We start from the raw sequence: 22,102 nt of genomic DNA on the forward strand, positions 1-22,102 counted from the left end.
GCTCCGTGACATGTGGGATCCTCCCAGACCAGGGCTCGAACCCGTGTCCCCTGCACTAGCAGGCAGATTCTCAACCACTGCACCACCAGGGAAGCCCCAGGGAAAGGTTTTTAAAGACAGTGTTAGGGGTGAGAGTTGCAGGGTGCCTAATCAGCTCATGGGTGATTTTTGATTGGTAGATGGTGAGGTGATAGGGTGGTGTTTCAGGAATCTCGATCATCAGTTTTCTAGCTCCAACCAGTCTAGGGTCTATGGGTGTAGGGCCAGCAGTTTCTACCTGCTAGGGGTCTAGTTTTTACTACACTTAACATGTTTTTTGAAGTTAACAAAAACCTTTACTTGTACTTTCTTAAACACTATGAAGGAAAAATACAGTCTCCCATAAAAATTTGTGTGTGTAGTAAAATATATATAACATAAAATTTACTATTTTAACTAATTTCTAGTGCACAGTTCAGTGACATTAAGTATATTTGCATTGTTTTGCAACCATCACTCCCATCCATCTTTCTAAACTGAAACTCTGTATCCATTAACTTCCTACTCCCCCCGTCCCAGCCTCTGGCAATCACCCTCCTACTTTCTGTCTCTATGGATTTGACTACTTCTAAGTACCTCATGTAAATGGCATCATGCAGACTTTAACCTTTTGGCTTATTTCACTTAGCAAAATATCCTCAAGTTTCACCTATATTGTAGCATGTGTCAGAACTTTCTTCCTTTTTTAAGTCTGAATAATATTCTTGCCAGGAAGTTTTAAAATCCAGAAATCTGACAACCTCAGATGTCATAAAACCATCCAGACATTTCATAAAATATTTTTAAACTGACCACATGAACAGAAATATCACCTGGTATGAAAAACTATTTGTAGTAAACCATTCTTGAGAGTTGTGATGTTTTAATTAGCATTGTAAATAGGTTCCTGAGAGTTAGTTATTTCTCGACATTAAGCACTTCTGTAGAAGTAGACGTGTTCTTCTTTCTTCTTTCAAAATACTACGTTAACAGAAAGCCAGATTGTTTCAACATGCAAAACTGAGTGGGGTATTTAAAAATCCATTTGGATATTGTGAATGAAATCTGGTCCTCTCACAGTCTCCTTTCTGAAGTGTGTTTGGTGATAAGCCAGACTACCACATTAGTGGTGCTCTTCTGCTTATGAAATACTAGATGTAGTAGGTATCAACTGATGGAGAAGACTGTTCTTTCATGATGTTCATAAGAGGTTCTCATGGGCCATAATGATTGAAATTTCTTTAATGATTTAGGAGGCAGAGACCAGATAAATCCACTGAATATTTATTCTGCCTAAATAGGCTCCTGGTGTTTTAAGCCTTCTGCCCATTTGTTTTATTTTATTCTGTCTAACTCAGCCTAGATACCAGTGTGGCATGCAATTTTCCCGTCCTCCCAACATCAACTCCCCCTCCAGGCATTGTGACAACTGAGAATCACAATGGCCATCAATCATTAATGTTCTTTGATGAACAATACAGTGCAAGGTTGCTCCAGCAGCCCCCTTTGTGGCTTTGCAAAGTTAAAAAAAAAAAAAAAAAGTGGAGATCCTGCAGAGAACGATGAGAATCTGTGCAGTTATCCCTTTGTCAATAGTGAACTGACCTGGGGTAAATGAGGCACCCTCAAGGAGAAATAGCTTGGTATAAACAAAGCATACAAGGTTTAGAGTTGTGCAGTGTCCCACTTCCCTCCGGCCTGAGACAGCTTGGATGTGATTCACTTGGTAACATGGACACTCAAATATCGCATTCTTCTGGCTACAGGGGTTAGTTCATGATGGGCAGGGGAAGGCCAGTCACACCTAGTGAAACTCCATTCTGGGATTCTCCTAAGGGTTGCTGGGACGGAGCAGCTTGATAGCCTGCTGAGAGGCTAGACTATCAACAACCACCTTGCCATTGTGTGAAGAGCCTGCGGGAGAAGTGACTGCAGAGGCTAGCGGAGCTGAGACCAAGGAAGGGGGCTGAGTCAATAATAATAGTTCCTACTTATGAAGATCGAATCAGATGATTCGTCCACATGAGGGGGCTTAGCACAGTGCCAGGTGCATAATAAATACAAAATAAATATTAGCTGTTGGTGGGGGTGGTGGTAGTGGTGGTTCTGTTTTCCTTAATAGGGAATCTTTGAGAAAAGCCAGCTAGTGGCCTCCTTGTAGTTCCTCAGGCACATCAGGCACGCTCCTGGCTCAGGGCCTTTGCACTTGCTGTTTGTTCTTTGTGCTGGCAGCTGTCAATCATGGTACCCTCCCTGCCTCATTCAGGGTTCTTCTTGGATGTCTCTCCTGGTCACCATTTCCAAAATAGCACCACCCCATCACTCCACAGCCTCTTACTATGCTTTATGCCCTGTTTATCACTTACCAACTACCTGTAATTGTGTTGGATATTCACTTGTCTACTGCCTGTCATCCTGACTAGAATGTGAGCTCCAGGAGGGTAGAAGTTGCTTGACTTGTTCATCCTGTATCCCCAGCCCCTAGAACACTGTCTGGTACATATTAGGCGCTTCATAAATATTTTAGTGAATAATCAAATCCCTTAAATGATCTCTATAATGAGGGCATTTGAAAACAAAGAAGAGCAAACTGTATTGTTCTATTTTATAAGCTCTTCTCAGGGGTTTAAGCAGGCACTTAAACATGGACTTTTAAAAAATTTTTAAAATTCCCTCATGCTGCCCGTTTGTAGTTAAGCCCGGCTCCTTTTGGGGAGTTGCTTTTGCACCAAGATCCTTGAACTCAACAGTTGTGCTTATTAATTTCCCAGAGGTTACACTTGAGAAAAGTGTATTCATTTTATCATTGGCCTTCATGAACCACCTCTTCACCAAGCCTTGTAATGTGAGGAAATGAAGTTTGCTATGAAAAATTATGATCCCCAAGCAGGCTTTTTAATTTTTAATTTTTTAAAATTATTTTTAATTTTTTTATTTTTTAAATTTTATTTTGTATATATGTATATATTTTTTGGCTGCGCTGGGTCTTTGTTGCTGCGTGCGGGCTTTCTATAGTTGTGGCGAGCGGGGGCTACTTTTCGTTGCCGTATGTGGGCTCCTCATTGCAGTGGCGTCTCTTGTTGCGGAGCATGGGCTCTAGGTGCATGGGCTTCAGTAGTTGCAGCGCGTGGGCTCAGTAGTTGTGGCATGCAGACTCTAGAGCTCAGGCTCAGTAGTTGCGGTGCACGGGCTTAGTTGCCCCACAACATGTGGGATCTTCCCGAACCAGGGATTGAACCCGTGTCCCCTGCATTGGCAGATGGATTCTTAACCACTGGAGCAGCAGGGAAGTCCCCCAAGAAGGGTTTTTAAAGGAGAGCATCAGCTGAAGGCATACTGGGCACGTTTAGTTCATCTGAGAACTGGACAGAAAAGATTTTCTTCATTTGGAATTTCTCTTCCAATTGCTGGTATCTGCTGGCAGGTGAGCAGACTTTGCCAGGAAAAGTCAGACATTGTATTGTGCAAAAGGAATGCTAGAAATGGGGCATTGCATCAAATTACCACCAGTTCCCCTCTTGATGGTGCACAGCCATTTCTCGCAAGCCTCAGAGAGGCTGGCCATGCCCTTTGTGATTTGATGAGCAGTCTCGGCCTAGGGCTCCCCTACCAGGAACTCCATGTGGAAAGATTTGTCTTCTCTATGGGATCTTCTTGTTGTTTGTTGGCTCATGAATCCAGTTTCAGTCCATTTCCACTACCACATTACCTTCCCAAGCAGAAGATTCAATCTAAAGAGATCTCTTTGTTAGGCCATTCCAGAGGTATTTGTGAAACCCACATATTTGAAATTGATTTTGAGCATTTTCTAACATGTGGGAAATATTTATAAGCCATTAGGGAGGCGAAGGCCACCTATACAAGTCCCACTGAACAAGTAGAATAAAACTCCTAAACTTCTCAATGATGTAGAGGTCCTGGTTTTGGCTGGGAATTCAGAAATTAGACCTGTAATGCTTGAAGTGGAATGCTCCCAAGAATGACCAGTGCCAACCCTTCTGCCATTATACTCAAATAGAGGCCTTACGCCTTCCATTGCATGCGACTTCATTTGTTCATTCTTTCATTTGATAAACATGTGTTGAGGGCCTTCTACTTGCCAAGAACTGTAGACACAGAGCTCACCCATTCCTGGAGGAGCCCAGAGACAGCTGTACCAAGAAGAATGATAATAATGTTAAGAATAGCCAAATCTAATATTATCGGTCATTGCTATGTGTCAGGCACTGCATCAAGCATTTCACAAGCAACATCTCCTTTGTGCCTTATGCTGATGCTGTAAAGTAGGCAGGTATATACTTCTATTATCCCATGTGTAGATGAACCAACCAAGGCCTAAAAACCCATAGTGACTTGGCCAACATCACACAATGATAAGTGGTAGAGCCAGAATTCAAGCCCAGGTCTGACTGTCCTCAAAACCCCATCTCTCCCCTTTTTTTGAAAAAGCCATTCCTACCAGCAACGTATGAGAGTTCCCGTTGTTCCAAGTCCTGATCTGTTGATCTTGGTATGGTCAGTCTTTTTAATTTTAGCCATTTTAGTGGGTGTGTAGTAGTATAGCATTGTGTGTGTGTATGTGTGTTTTAATCAGGCTTACTAAGATGCATGTTACATACAGTAAAATTTACCCTTTTAGGGTACAGTCTCTCAATTTTGACAAATCCATATAGTCTAACCACTCCCCTAATCAAGATATAGAACGTTTATCATCTCCCCAAATTCCCTTACGCTGCCCCTTTGTAGTTAACCCCTGCTCCCACCACCAGGGCCTGGCACCCATGATCTGTTTTCTTCCACTATGGTTCTGCCTTTCCAGAATGGCATACAAATGGAATCATAAAGTGTGTAGCCTTTGAGTCTGACTTCTCTCACTTGGCCTGATACACATGAAGGTCTTCCACGTGGCTGCGTGCATCAGCAGCCCCTTCCTTTTTATTGTTGTGCAGTATTCTACTGTAGAACTCCAGCACAAGGGAGGCCTTCACCTGGTGATGAATAAGCACATGAGAGTAACGTAAGGATGGCTTATTTATACCTACAGATTGCAATGGTCTCAAGCTCGCTATGTATCAAAGTCATCTGTGGAAAGATTTTATTTTAAAATTCTAATGCCCAGGGCCTCATTCTCTGAGATTCTTGTTCAACTGACTATGGTGAGAACAGGAGATGGGCATTTGTTTAAAGCACCCAGGTGACTCTAACATGCACCAGGGTTTAGGCCCACTGATGAACTGGAATCAACTTTACTACCTACTAGTTGAATGGTCCAGGACAAATCACTAAACTCAGAGTCTCAAATTATTTCTCTTTAAGTTGAGCACAGTAATAGCTGCTCAGTCTATCTCACTAGGTTATCAGAAGGATCAAAATGATTTTCAGTGGCAACGCATGAGAAAGTGTCCTGTGAACTGTAGATGCAGAAATGGATGGTATTAATGTGGATGTAATTGAAAGACATATCAGTGTCTTTTCCTCTTGGAAAAGTTCCTAAACAAATGAGAGGTTTTAAAGACCAACTGGAAAGATCAATGTTTCTCTGTCAATTTTGTGTGTGTCTTAAAAGATTGCTTGGTGTATGAGAGTAACTGTAACGCCAACACACAGACGGAGACAAGAAGTGGTATAAATACACTCCTCAAGACTGTGGTGATATTGGCAGAACTGGGTAACACTGTAGACCTCGGATACTTCCAGGATGGGTCATGTCAGCATGTTTGCAGAAAGCAAACACTGATGTAACTAGAAGGACAGGCAAGCAGAGGCGTAGTGCCAAGGATAGAAGTACAGAATATCTCATGATCCAACCCTTACCTCAGAGCCAGTGAGAGGAGGTCTGCTTCTCAGAGAAGGGCCCCTTGTCACTGGCAATCATTGTGTGAAACAAGATGTCCTTTTACAACCACATCTGACCACCTCTGAAAATATTGCAAGGAGCAGCATGTCAGCTCCGGTACAGAAAAAAATTGGCCATCTTTGTATGAAAAAGTCTTTTATTGATATTTTTATTGTAAAAAGGCCAATATTCATTGTAAGCAAAAATGAAACCATATAGAAATAATGTCTTAGTTTGGGCTGCTCTAACAGAATATCACAGACTGGGTGGCTTAAACAGCAAACATTTATTTCTCACAGTTCTGGAGGCTGAGAGATCCAAGCTCAAGGTGCTGGCAGATGTGGAGTCTGGTGAGAGCCCTCTTCTAGGCTTGCAGTTGGCTGCCTTCTCACTGTGTCCACCCGTGGCAGAGAGAAAAACAAGCACTGTGATCTTTTCTTATAAGGGCACTAATCCTACCATGAGGACCCTACCTTTGTGACCTCATCTAACCCTAGTCACCTCCCAAAGGCTCCACCCCCTAATACCATCACATTGGGGGTTAGGACTTCAATATACGAATTTTGGAGGGACACGAACATTCAGAACATAACAAGTATTGTTAAAATAGTTTAAAGTAAAATGTGAAATCTCCAGTCCTGTCCTACTCTAAACCTGTTTCCCAGATGCAACCACTGTTGACAGTTTGGTGTGTGTCTTTTCGGTGTTTTTCCATTGTATATACGAACATTTATGTATATGTATTGCACTTTTTATGAATACGGGATATTTTTATAAATATGGGCTCACACTCCACAGCCTGCATCTTGACCTTTCATTTAGCCTTCAGGACAGCTTTCCACATCAGCACGCATAGATCTATGCTGAGCATTTGTGTTTTAAGGGAAACACCCTTCTAATGTAGTTGGCAGGTAGGAATTTGGCCAAATATTTTCTCATTCAAAATACTCCCAATCCAAAGTGCGCCGAGATGGCAGGACTGAAAAAACCTTTAGAATTAGTGTCAGTTTTTATTTCCTCAGCAAGTCCAGACAACGAGTGTTCTAAGGACCAGCTTCTTTTTTCCTTCTGCTTTCTCGTGAGTGTCGGCTTCCCCAGATTGCTGGTCAGCTTTGCAGCTTTGCTGACTTCCTCTTCCTCCTCTCCAGAGAGGGGTGTCTCCTGGTGCAGCTGTGCCACGTGGTGGTGGGGGGCATTTCCTCCCTTTGTGTGTGTCGTTAGCCATCTCCCTGGCCTTCCTCTGGGGACAGCCGCCCGACCAGGTGAACCAGCGTCATTTAAAGCAGCACTTCCGTTCTCAGGCAGGAGCTGGCTGTCCTTTCTGGATGGCTTCAGATGTGGCCCAGGTGAAGAGGGATGGCATCTGGCACAGAGACAATGCAGACACCTCTGTGTGCGTCACATTCTCCTCATGGAGGGCATGCTGCCTAGAACTCCTTTTCAAGACAAGTTTTAAAAATACTTTGCAAATTCTTGGACTACTTTGAAAACAGTCAGGCATAAAAGTTAAGCTGCTAAGCAGGATCTACAGTCAGAATCAATTCACTCACTGATATTCGTTTACTAGTATTTATTGAGTACCTACTATGCAGAAGGTGGGCATTGGTCTAGATGCTGGACATACTGCAGGGAATAAGACCAAGTCCCTGCCCTCCTGGAGGTTGCATTCTTGCCATCGACTATAAACAGATATACATCAACCTGTAATATAATGTCAAGAAGTGTATCAGTTAGCTACTGTCACAATAATGCTGTTTAACAAACTACCCCCAAACCCAGTGGCTTACAACATACATTTACATCTTACTCCCATGTCTGCAGATCAGCCAGGGCTGCTCTAGGCTGGGTTTGGCTACGCTTGGCTCCAGGCATTTGGATTCTAGTTAGTTTTGCTCTAGGGTCTGTCATTCTGAGATCAGCAGGCTAAGAGGGGCTTGTTCTTTTTACAACAGAGGTCAAAAGCTCTCAAAGGGGTGAACAAAGCACACACACAATGAGTCTTAAGGCGGAGGCTGGGAATTGGCACACGCCACTTCCTCACACATTCTGTCGGCCAAAGCAGGTCACATGGCCAAGCCCAGCGTCAATGGAGCTGAGAAGTATACTCCGAGCTGAACATTATCTACTACAAGTAAGTACCGTGAAGCAAAATAAAGCAAACCAAAGGGCTAGAGAATAACAGAGGCTACCATTTCAGGTGGTGGGTCTGGTCGAGAAAGGCCTCTCTGAAAAGGTGTTACTTGAGAAGAGATGTGAATGAAGTTCATTCTAGGCAGAAGGAAAAGCACATGCAGAGGCCTGCAGGAGCAAGAGGATGCTGGAGGTATTTGAGGACCAACAAGAGGGTCAGTGCGGTTGATTAAAGTGAGCTGGGGATGAGGGAAGGGAGGTGAGAAAATAGTCAGGGACCGGGTCCCATGCAGTCAAGTGTGAGCTCTCGTCAGTTTGATGGACCTTTGGATTTTCATGCTGACTCTGATGAGAAGTGATGATGGGGTTTGAAGCAGAGGAGTGACATGATCTGACTCACTTTTCATCAGGAAACTGTGGTAGTAGTGACCCCCATCTCCTGGTACTCACATTCCTGGGGGTCCCTTCCCACAACTGTACCATAGTAGCTATGTATGACCAATAGCATATGACATGTAAAGGTTTGTCAATTCCAAGATTAGGTTATAAAAGACACTGCAGTCTGAGTGTCTCTCTCTTGGATCATTCACTCTGGGAGAAGCCTGCTGCCCTGTCATGAGCTGCCCTACAGAGATGCCTACATGACAAGAACCTGAGGCCTCCAGCCAACAGCCACATGAGTGAGCCACCTTAGCTGTAGCTCTTCCAGCCCAGTCCAGCCTTCAGGGGAATACAGGCCCAAGCTGCCATGCTGATTGTAACCCCACGAGAGAACCTGAGCTACAACCTCCCAGCTCAGCTACACCCGGCTTCCTGACCCTCAGGAACTGTGTGAGGGAATAAGAGCTTGTTGTTGTTTTAAACCACCCAATTTCGGGGTTCACTTATTATGCAGCATTGGAAACTACCCCAATAACTCAGGCTGCTGTTGAGGGAGCAGATTGCAGGAGGTTGAAAATAGAAGAAGGAAGACTCATCCTTGTTCCTCAAATTATGATCTGTGGACCAGTGGTATTATTTTCACGTGGCAACTTGTTGGAAATGCAGAATTTAGGCCCCACCCCAGACCTCCTGAATCAGAATCTGCATCTTCACAAGACTCCCAGGTGAGTCTTGCATGCCAAAGTTGGAGAAGCAGTGCTGTAGGTGACAGCCTGGGCAGATGGAGCGCTGTGATGTGGGTTTGAATCCTGGCTTACCAACCCTGTGACCTTCCTTAAATTACTTAGTTTTCCCAAGCCTCAGTTTCCTTTCCTGTAAAATGGGGATAATAATAGTGCTACCCTCTCAGGGTTGTATGTGAGGATATAAATGAGATGGTACATGTCAAGCACTTAGCACAGTGCCTGGCTAATCGTTAGCTCTTTATTGACTTGATGTGATCCATGCATTTTCTTCCCTAAGAATATATTCCTGGTCACGGCCTGATGGTTTTCCTTAATTTTTTAAAAATTCTCTGTCAAAGAAAATCCTGTTTTTCAAAATGTCCTTGAGCTCATCGGAAAGACCTCTGTCTGTGCCCAGCATGATTCCAGCCACATCCCAGAATGAAAGTGCCTGGTTTCCATCATCAGTTCCAGGCCCAGATCTCAGGCAATTTTCAGGGCCTCCCAGCAGGCCAAAATAGGCCACAGCACTATAAATAGTGAGTTTGGACTGCTCGGGGCTTAGCTTCCCAGGCCAGGCCCTTTTCCTTCCCGCTGCCTGGTCCTGTAGTTGTTTAAATATACTCTGGGTTTTGTCAGCAAGGGGATTCTTCTTAATATGGCCCCCAAAATGCTTTGCCAACTTGCCAGACTGTCTGCAAAGCCCCCCTTTTTATTTGCTCACAACGTATCCCAAATATGTGATGAGAGCTGATAAACCCAATTCTTAAGATTGTCGTGAGGAATAAATGAAGAAGCTGCATTTAGCAGGACTGGCTACATAATCTGCGGGGCCCTTTGTTCAGAGTTATTACGAATTTCCAGATGGCGACAGCAGAGCCTTAGAACAAGCGTGAAGCCCTTTGAAGCACGGGGCCTGTGTGACAACAGCACAGGGCAGTGCCCACGGAGCCAGGCACCCTGCCTGGCAGTTAGGACCAGCCACATTCCCAGCCTTCCTAGACTTTTGCTTTAAAGGGCTAACCGATTGCCCTTCAAGACAAAGTTTAGGGGCAAATTGCACAGCCGCAACTTAGTCCCTTCTGCTGCTGAATCTTAATGACTTAAAGTCATAGCAGTTGATTATCTTTCACGATTCTGTGGGTCAACCGGCTGGTTCCCCTGCTGCTTTCTCCTCAGCTCATTCATGTGGCTGCGTTCAGTCGGTACGTTTGATGGTGAACCCTGCATTCGGGAGCCTCAGCTGCGGGATGTCCATGCCGGGCTCCCTGCTGGGCTCTGCGTCCAGCCTCCTCTGCACCCCCTTCAGCAGGTGTTCCTTGGCCAGGATGGCGTTCTCCCCGAGAAGGTCTCCCGGCTGCACTAGAAGGTCCAGGGTGGCTCGTGCAGGTGTGTGGGACGTCGGTGCCGCTCTTGGCCGGGGCACTTTAGTTCTCCTCCATGTGGCCTGTCGTCCTCCAGTCAGCCAGACCAGCTTCCTTGCATCATGGAAGAAACATTCCAGGAGGGCAAAAATGGAAGCTTCGAGCCTTCTTGAGACCTAACTCTGGAACTGGCACAGCAGCATTTCAGTTCTTCTCTTGGTCAGAGTAATTCACCAGGCTCGCCTAGATTCAGGAGAAGGGGGAATACACTCCCCTCTTAATGAGGAGAGTGGCAAAGTTTTCCAAGGGGCAGGGATCCACTGGGGGCACAGTGCAACGATTCTCAAATGGTAGCCTGCATCAGAATTATCTGGAAGGCCTGTTAACACACGGATTGCTGGGCCCCAACCCCAGAGTACCTGAGTCAGCAGGACCGGAGTGGGGCATTTCAAACTCACCCTCCAATGATGCTGATGCTGCTGGTTGGGGGATGGCACTTTGAGGGCCACTCGTGGTGGGGAACAGTAGCCTTCAACCTTGACTGCACGTTAGAAGCGTCTGGGCAGCATGAATGTCAGCCCTGGGTATTGATGGTAAGAAAGAGATCAAAGCTTTATGCAATAACACAGTCTGTGGCATAGCAAACTTTGCTGTGATTTAACCCTGTACATCATTGGAAGGTTCATCAAATACCTAAAATGCTTTTGCAACTTACTTATTCCCTGATTATTTGGGTAAACAAGTACCAAGAAAAGTTGGATGAACTTTATCTCAACTGTCATCACTGAGCCGTTGGGGGAAATTCCATTTTTTCCAAGTATGTACTGCGGTATGGCTTTATTATTAAAGGGACTTCAGTAAAAGAAAAAAAAATAGGTGTGATTTCCTGGGGGAAGGACTTTGTAGAATTGCACTGAAAAGATTAGCTCACAAAAAGCAGCTGCTGTTCATGAGTCACACAGACCCTGGCTCCTGACCGCACACTAGGAGGCTGAGTGGTCCTTCTTGACTCTGAATTTAGGGATTTGCAATAATCAACGTGGCAACACGTGAGTAAGGACTGAGACTAAGTGGTACAGCCTCAACATTAAGTTCATTCTTTGCATCCTCTTCCATGAGAGTGGGTTTTGCAAACTTTTTGGATCACTAGGTCACCTGGGGTTCTTACTAAATACACTCACGTCTTTTTCCATTTCACATGGACTGAATCAGAACCTACAGGGCAACAGCCTGGGATGCTGTTTTTAACAAGTGCCCTAAGTGATCTCAGTATCGTCAGGTAGTTGAAGAAATGGTCTTAAAACAATAATATTTATGAAATACCCAGAGATGGAAGAGGCAATTAGGGAAGGTGGGGGCTACATTAGAAAATGTCCACTCAAGGTTAAGAGCAGGGGTGGGCAAACTATAGCCTGTGGACCAAATCTAGCCCACTGTCTATTTTTATAAAGTTTTATTGGAACAGTCATGCCCATGTTTTTAAAACAAGTTGGCTGTGGCTGCTTTTGTGTATAATGGCAGAGTTGAGTCACTGGGACAGAGATAATATGGCCCATAAAGCCAAAAAATATTTACTATCTGACTTTTTACCAAAAAAAGCTTACTGACCCCTGGATAAAAGACATGACCTCAGACCTGGGCAAACTTGGACCTGGAATTAGGGCCCTCAGTGATTATGAGCTCATAATAAAAATAAACCAACAAGGAAGCGGGGAGTCAGTAAATACAACCAACTGGAGAATCCAAGCCCCCAAGAATGGCAGTTTGAAACTATGAAATAAGTATGTTTAAGATGATTATAGAGATTTACTAAAAATTTTTTAAAAGGGCTATAAGGAAAAAAAAAGATGAGGTTTGAAAAGAACTAAGTAGAAATGAAAACAATTTAGTGAATGGGCTAACGCAGTACCTCTCAAACTTCAGTGAGTATCAGAATCACCTGGAGAGTTTGTGAAAACACTGATTCCTGGGCGCCACTCTCTAACTCAATTCTGACTTCATAGGTCTCAGGTGAAGCCCATGAATTTGCATTGCTAACAAATCCCAGGTGATGCTGACGTTGCTGATCCATGGACCATGTTTTGGGTATGAGTTAAGTAGCAGATAGACACAGCCGGAGGAGTAATTAGTAAGCTGGGCAATAGAATGCAGCAGAGAGAGAGAAATGGGAAATGTGGAAAAGCATTGAGACAGAGACGGGATGAGAAGGTCCAATAAAAATCTAATAGGAGTTTCAGTGGGTGACGATAGAATGAATGGGCAGAGGCAAGATTCACAGAGATATTGAGTGAGAATATTACAAAGTTGAAGAAACGTGAATCTTGAACTAGATAGATAAGGACAAAACCACATCAAAACGCATGGTGAAACTTTGGAATGACAAAAGCGAAGAAGCCTTAAAGCTATCTTGAAGGAAGAATTACCTACAAAGGAAAAACAATGACACTAAGACTTCCAATCAGCAGTAGTATGTGCCAGAAAACAGTGTATTATCATCTAATCCTAAGGGAAAGTAATGTTCAACCTAGAATTATATGCCCCACGAAATTATCATTCAAGAGCAAGAGTAAATACATTTTCAAACACATCGCTTACTGAAAGAACTACTAAATGAGGTTCTTTGGTTAGAAGGAAATTGAACCCATAAGGAAGGAGTGGGATGGGAGTGGGATGCAAGAAAAATGGTGAATGAGGAAACTGATAAATCTAAATAGGCATTGACTATTATATATATATGCATTGACTATTATATACAAATATATATAATACAATGCAACATATATATACAATGTAATATGTAAAATACACACACACAGACCCCAATGGGGGATAACTGAGGGGAAATGGAAATTCTAGACGACAATCACATGAAAGTTGAGAGTAGGAAGATTGGAGTTAAAGTGTTCTAAAGAGGGTCCTTAATGATAAAGGAAAACTCTTATTTTCTATCAGATTAGACTGATATGTAAAAATGCTATTCACAACCCACTAAATTGAATTTACTACCCACTAATGTGCTACAACCCACCATTTAAAAAATGCTTCTTTAATGGAACCAATCTAAGTGCCCATCAAAAGATGAACGGATGAGGAAGATGTGTATATATACATGTATACACTGGAATATTACTCAGCCATAAAAAAGAATGAAATCTTGCCATTTGCAACAACATGGATGGACCTAGAGGGTATATGTTAAGTGAGATAAGTCAGAGAAAGACAAATACTGTATGATTTCACTTATATGTGGAGTCTAAAAAACAAAACACATGAATAAACATAAAACAGAAACAGAGTCATAGATACAGAGAAAAGACAGGTGGCTGCCAGAGGGGAGGAGGGTGGCTGGAGGAGAGAAATAAGTGAGGGAGATTAAGAGGTACAAACTTCCAGTTTCAAAGTCAATAAGTTAGGGGTATGAAATGTACAGTGTGGGGAATATAGTCAAAATTATGTAATATCCTTGTGTGATGACAGATGGTAACTATAGACTTATTGTGATCATTTTGAAATGTATAGAAATATCGAATCACTATGTTGTGTAACAGGAACTAACATAGTGTTGTAGGTCAATTATACTTCAAAAACAAACTCATAGGAAAAGAGATCAGATTTGTGGTTACCAGAGGTGGGAGTGGGGGAGGGGGAATTGGATGAAGGCTGTCAAAAGTTTCAAACTTGCAGTTATAAGGTAAATAAGCACTAGGGGTGTAATGTACAACATGATAAATATAATTAACACTGCTGTGTGTTATGTATGAAAGTTAAGAGAGTAAATCCTGAGTTCTCATCCCAAGGAAAACATTTTTTTCTGCTTCTTTAATTTTTTGTCTATATGAGATGGATGTTCACTAAACTTACTGTGATTATCAGTTCATGCTGTATGTAAGTCACATCATACACCTTAAACTTATACAGTGCTTTATGTCAATTATATCTCAAAAAAACAGGAAGAAAAACATTTAAAAATAAAAACGCTACTCTAGAACACACTTCTAATTCTCCCCGAAAGCCCAAGTAACTCCTAAGAAGCATACTGTCATACTGCAGATGAGTATCTGTATTTCTGCAACACCAGGAAATATGTGATTTCTGCAGGTTTTTATAATTAGTTCCTAAAGACAGTAAGGAACACTCATAACCACCAGAATGAAACCAACTTCGTTTTGTTTTGCCAAATATCTGAGAAGAAATCACAAAGCATATTCACAGAGAGAAAATTGAATTTGTGAGGGAGTTGGGAACTGTGAATATTTCAGTAGGTAATTGAGAGAGTTCACAAACCTATGTTTCCTTTATGTTGAAATCTGCCTTTCTAGAGTGTAAAATGCTTCAGTATAATCACTAGTATGTCAAGTCATGGCAAACATGTAGTAAAAACCTTCTGAGGCATCTCACACCAAGCTGGAGGTTTCCTCTTGTGAGCACTGCTGAAGGGTTGTCCACTGTGTTACTTTCCAGCATCTTAGTAGCAAATGTAATACATTAAGTATCTTCCTCTAAAGCAATTAGAAAAGCTCCAGGGAATCATCCAGAGAGGATAGCTACTGCCATGTTTTTGTCTGATTTTTTAAAATAAATTTATTTATTTTATTTATTCATTTTATTTTTAAAAATTTTTGGCTGCATGGGCTCTAGACGCATGGGCTTCAGTAGTTGTGGTGTGCAGGCTCAGTAGTTGTGGCGCACAGGCTCAGCCGCTCCACGGCATGTGGGATCTTCCCGGACCAGGGCTCAAACCCATGTCCCCTGCATTGGGAGGTGGACTCCCAACCACTGCACCACCAGGGAAGCCCTGTTTTTGTCTGATTTTCCAAGAAGCAAGGAAAACTGAGCTAATAGGAATTCAGAAGTGTAGTGCTATGAAGGGTAATATCACTCCCAGGCAGCCTCTCACTCCTTCCCTGCCTGCAGTCACCACCTCACAGCCACGTTACTTGTCTACCAGCTAACCAATGCCTAAAGTTATACAATTATGAAATCCTTTATGTACTCAATACTTTGCAAACCCTTGGAGAAGACCTCACTTTCAATCTGATGAATCACTGATTCTTCAGCCTCTTGGCTCCATATCCTAACAGCAATTGTAGGATGCAACTTCAGAGCTGAATTCAGATTATTCTCATTACTTTATTAATTGATTTAAGAAATTGCTAACACATTGAGAGTTTACTTTGTGCCAGACAATATCTCATCTCTTTTTTACACTGACCCAATGAAGGAAATATTTGCATTATCCCTATTTTGCAGATGAGGAAATGGAGGCTCAGAGAGTTTAAGCAACTTGCTCAAGGTTTCTCAGCTTGTAATTTGCAGCGCTGAGATTCAGCTTCAGGCTTTCTGATCCAGAATTGGCTTTCTTCACCAGCATAATACCCTGTACTGGCTTTCATTGGAGTAATATATCATTAGGAGAATTTGACTGGTTCATGGGCATTGAGGGGGGGTATTATATTTCTGTTTCTTTTCTTTCTTCCAGTTTTATTGAGATATCATTGACATACAGCATTGAATAAGTTTAAGGTGTACAGTATAATGATTTGACTTGCGTACGTTGTGAAATAATTACCACAATAAGTTTAGTGAACATCCATCATCTCATATAGATTAAAAATTAAAGAAATAGAAAAAACATTTTTTTCCATGTGATGAGAACTCTTAAGGTTTGCTCTCTTAATGGGCATTTTAAAAAATTCACATCCACATAATGGTGTCTTCTTCCTGGTCTTACCCCAAAGTCAAGTACGCAATAACGTGTGAAACTCAGTGTGCCTCTCCTGGAAGAGCAGAAGGACTACAAGTGGTAATTTAAAGAAGTAAAAGTAGAAAGCCACTCAAAAGGGAGCTTTTGTTTTGCAAAGAAATTGTTTATGTGTTAAACCTCACGCTGCACTCTGCGGTATTTGCTGATGGACACAACCACTGCTATTTAACTTGATTCCCTAATCATAAAAATAATGACCGGGATTAGCCCAGTTCAATGGGGACATGCTTTCCCCAGGGCTCACAAAAGCCTTCTCTAGGGTTCCAGGCTTTCCTGGTAATGAGAGGTTAACTAACAAGTTTGCTATATTTCGCATTGGTAAACAGCAGTCCTCGATTTGAAATGAAAGAAATCAAGGAAAAGAGGAAGGGTCTCTGGCCAAAAGGAGGAAAGTCACCCTAACTTGATGAGCAGAAAGAACCCTGAGAACAATGGCAGGCCTCCAGAATGATGGGGAAACAGGTGTCTCTGTTTGTTGAATACTTAGGTAATGGGATTCAAGGGATTGTAGCAAAAATCCATCCATTATTTTTAAGTAAAAGAACTCTTGTTTGCCTCTCAGCAGCCTGTTACTTAAAATTTAAACACTGGTATTCCTGAAACAATATATGCTCATTGTAAACATCCCAAACAATTCAATCCAGAAAAATATGTAGTAAAAAGTGAAAGCCCCCCTCCCGACCAATTTCACTTCCTCCCTAGAGGAACCCACACTCCTTGTGTATCCTTCCAAACTTTAAGAATAAACCAATGGTAAAGAAAGAATTTGACTATAATAAAACATAGTCAACTTGCTGATTATAATTAGTGCTAGCCTTTCTTTAGTGATTCAGAAGATCCTTCGAGTTTATTCTCATTAAGGGTATCAGCTGTCACAGTACAGAAATGTGGGGATTTCTGTGTGCTTATATCCCAATAAACAGAAGCTTGTGGGAAAGTTGTGGACAAACCCCCCTTTTGGCCTCGCAGGAGGATTTGGGCTTGCTCAGACCACAGCTGATAACCTTCCTACCCATAACAGAAATGTTGAAGGTACCTAACCCTATGAACATGAGACTTTAGGAAACATTATAAAAACATTGGTTTGTAATTTAAATGATTTGGGGGATTACCTTATGTTCTATGACATAAATATAGGGTCATTTTTATTCTCTGAAGTTTGCATAACTTTATAATTTATAGGTAGATACATATACAGTACTTTATATGTGTATATAATTTTTTAAATTATACATTTATAGACAAATTTTATTTTTTTAAGCAAGAGTAGCTTTCATTTATAATTTCAGCTGGAAACAGTCAAGTCTTCTTTACTTTGGAAAAAGAAAATCACTTGAGTAGTTTTCTTAAAACAAGGAAGACACCCCATACCCCATGCACTGGAAGAAGAAGCTATAAGAAGAACTTTATTTTTCTTGAGTGTGATAAGCCCAGTTCTCCAAATTCCTCTTGGTGAGTAGAGCTCTCGGGTGCATTGGATCAATCTGCATAAAGAAACTAGGAACTTTCTGGACGGAAAGGGATTGAGTCATCCCAATCCCAAAATTTCTCAAGATGCCTAGTTATAAAAACCCATGGGAGAACCCTTCTGGAAGAAACAGGACTCTTGGGAAACTAATCCAGGAAAGTAAAAGGTTAAAGGATGTTGATGATTGCAAGTTTGTCGTGACTGGGCTCCCTATCACTTTTAAGTGGTCGTTCTTGCTTTGAAACTGAAAAAAAAATAGTCATCCCTCAGTATCTATGGGGAATTGGTTCCAGGACCTGTGCAGATACCAAAATGGGAGGAAGCTCAAGTCCCACAGTTGGTCCCTGGTATCTGAAGTTCCACATCCATGGATTCAACCCACCATGGATTGTGTAGTACTGAACCATACAAGGGGACACACACAATTGAAACCTATGTTACTCATGGGTCAACTATATTTCCATATTTTAGTGATGGATCTGGATCTGAAGACATTTTGCTGCTTGTTCTTTTGTTTCAACTTCCTCAAAGGCAAATCCCTTTGGATTTCCAGTAGACTTATAATGTGGTATACTCATCTAAACCACATTGCCACATTTAAAAAATACTTTTTCAATCCAGATGAACATTTTGGGAAGTAATTCCTATGCTAAATTGGAAGCAGTATTAAATATGTTAGGATTTAATAAGTATATACTAAACTTTAATCACAATCCCTATACCTTATTTAGAAGGTCAATAAATTTTAACTTAATAAAAACACAACATTGTGGGAATGGAATTGAGAGTTCAGAAATGAACCCATACAGCTGTGGTCAATTGATTTCTGACAAGGGTACCATGACTATTCAATGGGGGAAATAATTATCTCTTTAACAAATGGTGCTGGGAAGACTGCAGTCTACATGCAGAAGAAATAAGTTGGACGCTAACCTTATACCGTGTAAAATATTAGCTCAAAATGGATCAGAGAGCTAAATATAAGAGCTAAAACTATACAACTCGTGTAAGAAAACATAGAATTAAATCTTTATGACCTTGAATTCAGCAATGGTTTCTTAGACATGACACCCAAAGCACAAGCAACAAAGAAAAAATAGATAAATTGGACTTCATCAAAATTAAAAACTTTGTGCATCAAAGGACATAATGAAAAGACAGTTTACAGAATGGGAGAAAAGTTTTGCAAGTTGTATATCTGATAAGGGTCTAGTACCCAGAATATATATTGAATTCTTACAATTCAACAATAAAAAGACAAACATCTCAATTTTATCAAGAGCAAAGGACTTCAATAGACATTTCTCCAAAGATATACCAATGGCCAACAAGCAAATGAAAAGATGCTCGATGTCATTAGGGAAATGCAAATCAAAACCACAATGAGATACCATTTTATACCCACTAGGATGGCTATGAGAATGATAATTTTAAAAATGGAAAATATGTGTTGGTAAGGATGTGAAGAACCCTCATACATTGCTGGTGAGAATATAAAATGATGCAGCTACTGTGAAAAACAATTAGTGGTTTCTCAATAAATTAATCATAAAATTACCATATGACCTAGCAATTCCACTCCTAGGTATATACTCAAAAAAAAAAAATTGAAAATATGTGCTCAAACAAAAACTCACACACAAATGTTCATAGCAGCTCTATTAAGTATAGCCAAGGGGCTTCCCTGGTGGTGCAGTGGTTGAGAGTCCGCCTGCCGATGCAGGGGACACGGGTTCATGCCCCGGTCTGGGAGGATCCCACATGCCGCGGAGCGGCTGGGCCCGTGAGCCGTGGCTGCTGAGCCTGCGCATCCGGAGCCTGTGCTCTGCAACGGGAGAGGCCATAACAGTGAGAGGCCCGCGTACCGCAAAAAAAAAACCAAACCAAACAAACAAAAAAGTATAGCCAAAAAGTAGAAACAACTCCAATGTTCATCAGCTGATGAATAGATAAACAAAATGTGGCATGACTATGCCATGGAATATCATTCAGGAAGTACTGAAACATGCTACAAAGTAGATAAACCTCAAAAATATTAAATAGTAAGTGAAAGACTCCAGACACAAAAGGCTACATATTATATGAGTTAATTTATATGAAATATCCAGAATAGGCAGATCCATAGAGACAGTGGATCTACGCACTAAGAAGACACCATGGAGACTAAGGCAGATAGCGGATGCCAGAGGCTGGGGAGAGGGGAGAATGAAGTGACTGCTTAATGCATATGTGATTCCTTCTCGGGTGATGAAAAGCTTCTGGAACTAGATAGTGGTGATGGTTGCACAACATTGTAAATATACTGATGCCACTGAATTGTACACTTTAAATTGGTTAAAATGATAGATTTTATGTTATGTGCATTTTACCATAATTTTTAAAAATTGGGGTTACTTGTGACTCTATTGAAAATCCAGTGGGAGGGAAGAGAAACAGGCTCCCCAAAGTCAAATTACTATGAGAGAAGGAAGAGGTAGACTCTATTGACGGGGGGAGAACCAAAATGGAATAGCAGTGGTTCTGGTGCTGTGAGGCGGTGGATGTTGAAACCCAATTCAGTCTAGCTCTTTCAGGGACTGTGTTTGTGTCCTGGGGAGGTGGATGTGTGGGTGACTCTAAAAAGTTGAAATCAAAGAACTGCACCGATCACAGTAGGAAGGCTGGGTCCCAGTGATCAGAGTAGGAAGTCACAAAACCCAGCGGTGTCCCAGAAGATCAGGAGGTCGGGCCCTGGCTTGGAGCCATCACCTGGATCAGCAGAGCTGGGGGCAGTTGGCCCCTTTAGACAAGCCTGTGCTCTCCTACTTGCCCTCTCCCCAGGCTCCCTTTACTCATTTTCCTTAAATGCTAAATCCTGCAGGTATGCAAGAGTTCCATTTCTGCTGCAGTTTGTCCTGCATCTCTCCCCAGCACCCGAGATGCCAGATCCTGACTGTCAGCCCAGCCCGTCTGAGTTGTGGCCTCAAGAAGAGAGGGGCAAGCAGGTCACCATTTTGGGCACCTAGGATAGACAGTGAGGGCCACTGCCTAGAAACAGGTACACTGATCTGGGCATGCAATGGGTGACCCCCTCCCCTGCCCCAGTGCCATGTACTAATTCCTGTATAGGTAACTCTTCCCCCAGAATATAAACCTGCTACCTCATTTTTTTTGTTTTGTTTTTAAAAATATTTATTTATTTATTTGGCTGAGTCAGGTCTTAGTTGTGGCACGCGGGATCTTTTTTGCGGCATGTGGGATCTTTTTAGCTGCAGCATATGGAATCTTTAGTTGCGGCATACGAACTCTTAGTTGCGGCATGCATGTGGGACCTACTTCCCTGACCAGGGATCGAACCCGGGGCCCCTGCATTGGGAGCACAGAGTCATAGCCACTGGACCAGCAGGGAAGTTCCCGCTACTACCTCATTTTAAACCAATAGAGCCCATTAAACAAGGAAACCATTTTCATGAGGACATGTTTCTCATAACGTCTTGTTACCCAATGCACAGAGCCAAACAAACTGAAATGTCGGAGTTTGGAGCAGAGAAAGGTTTATTGCAGGGCCATGCGAGGAGACGGGTGGCTTGTGCCCTCCAAACCCCGAATTCCTTAAAGGGTGTCAGCAAAGCACTTTTAAAGGCAAGGTGAGGGAGGGCTGTGGTTAGTTGTTGCAAACTTCTTGGTGTAGAAATCCTTCGTTCTTACATACGTCCATGTAGGTCAGGTCACAATGTTCCTGTAAACCTCCAGTAAGACAAATGTTATTCTCTGTTCTCCCACTTTTTATCTCTATATATGATTGGACTCTTAAAGGTCAAAGCCTTGAGAATGAGTTATCCTGTATATTTCAGCCTATAGGCAACATCCTTTTTTTAAAATTTATTTATTTTATTTATTTTATGTTTGGCTGTGTTGGGTCTTTGTTGCTGCGTGCGGGCTTTCTCTAGTTGCGGTGAGCGGGGGCTTCTCTTGTTGTGGAACACGGGCTCTAGGCGCGCGGGCTTCAGTAGCTGTGCCACGTGGGCTCAGTAGTTGTGGCGCACGGGCTTAGTTGCTCCGCGGCATGTGGGATCTCCCCAGACCAGGGCTCAAACCCGTGTCCCCTGCATTGGCAAGTGGATTCTTAACCACTGCACCACCAGGGAATTCTGATAGGCAACATCCTTTTACAAAAGATGCAGAACCAGCACAGGAAACAGAGCACAAAGATTAAAGTAAAAGGAACAGATCTAATATGGAGTCAGATTTGTTCTTCCCTATTACAGCATTCTCACAGCATTCTTTGGGACTTTAACATATCTTTCAAAATACATATATCAATAAAATATATAAAGTCACTCAGTTCCAGTCTTGGAATCCATGCTGTGAGGAGTGCCTCTGCCAGCATGTGGGGAGTAGCAAGATGAAGTGGGAAGGGGAGAATGGGAGCAGCTG

At 42.3% G+C, this 22,102-nt stretch overlaps 1 protein-coding gene across 1 annotated transcript in view; it reads left to right on the forward strand.

Moving 5' to 3' along the window:
* IQCK (IQ motif containing K) overlaps positions 1–22,102 on the forward strand; it is a 108,369-nt gene that overhangs the window by 61,548 nt on the left and 24,719 nt on the right. The gene's annotated exons all lie outside the window — the stretch shown is intronic.

The sequence above is a fragment of the Orcinus orca genome, chromosome 16 (genome assembly GCF_937001465.1).
Source record: "Orcinus orca chromosome 16, mOrcOrc1.1, whole genome shotgun sequence".
NCBI classification, from domain to species: Eukaryota; Metazoa; Chordata; class Mammalia; order Artiodactyla; family Delphinidae; genus Orcinus; species Orcinus orca.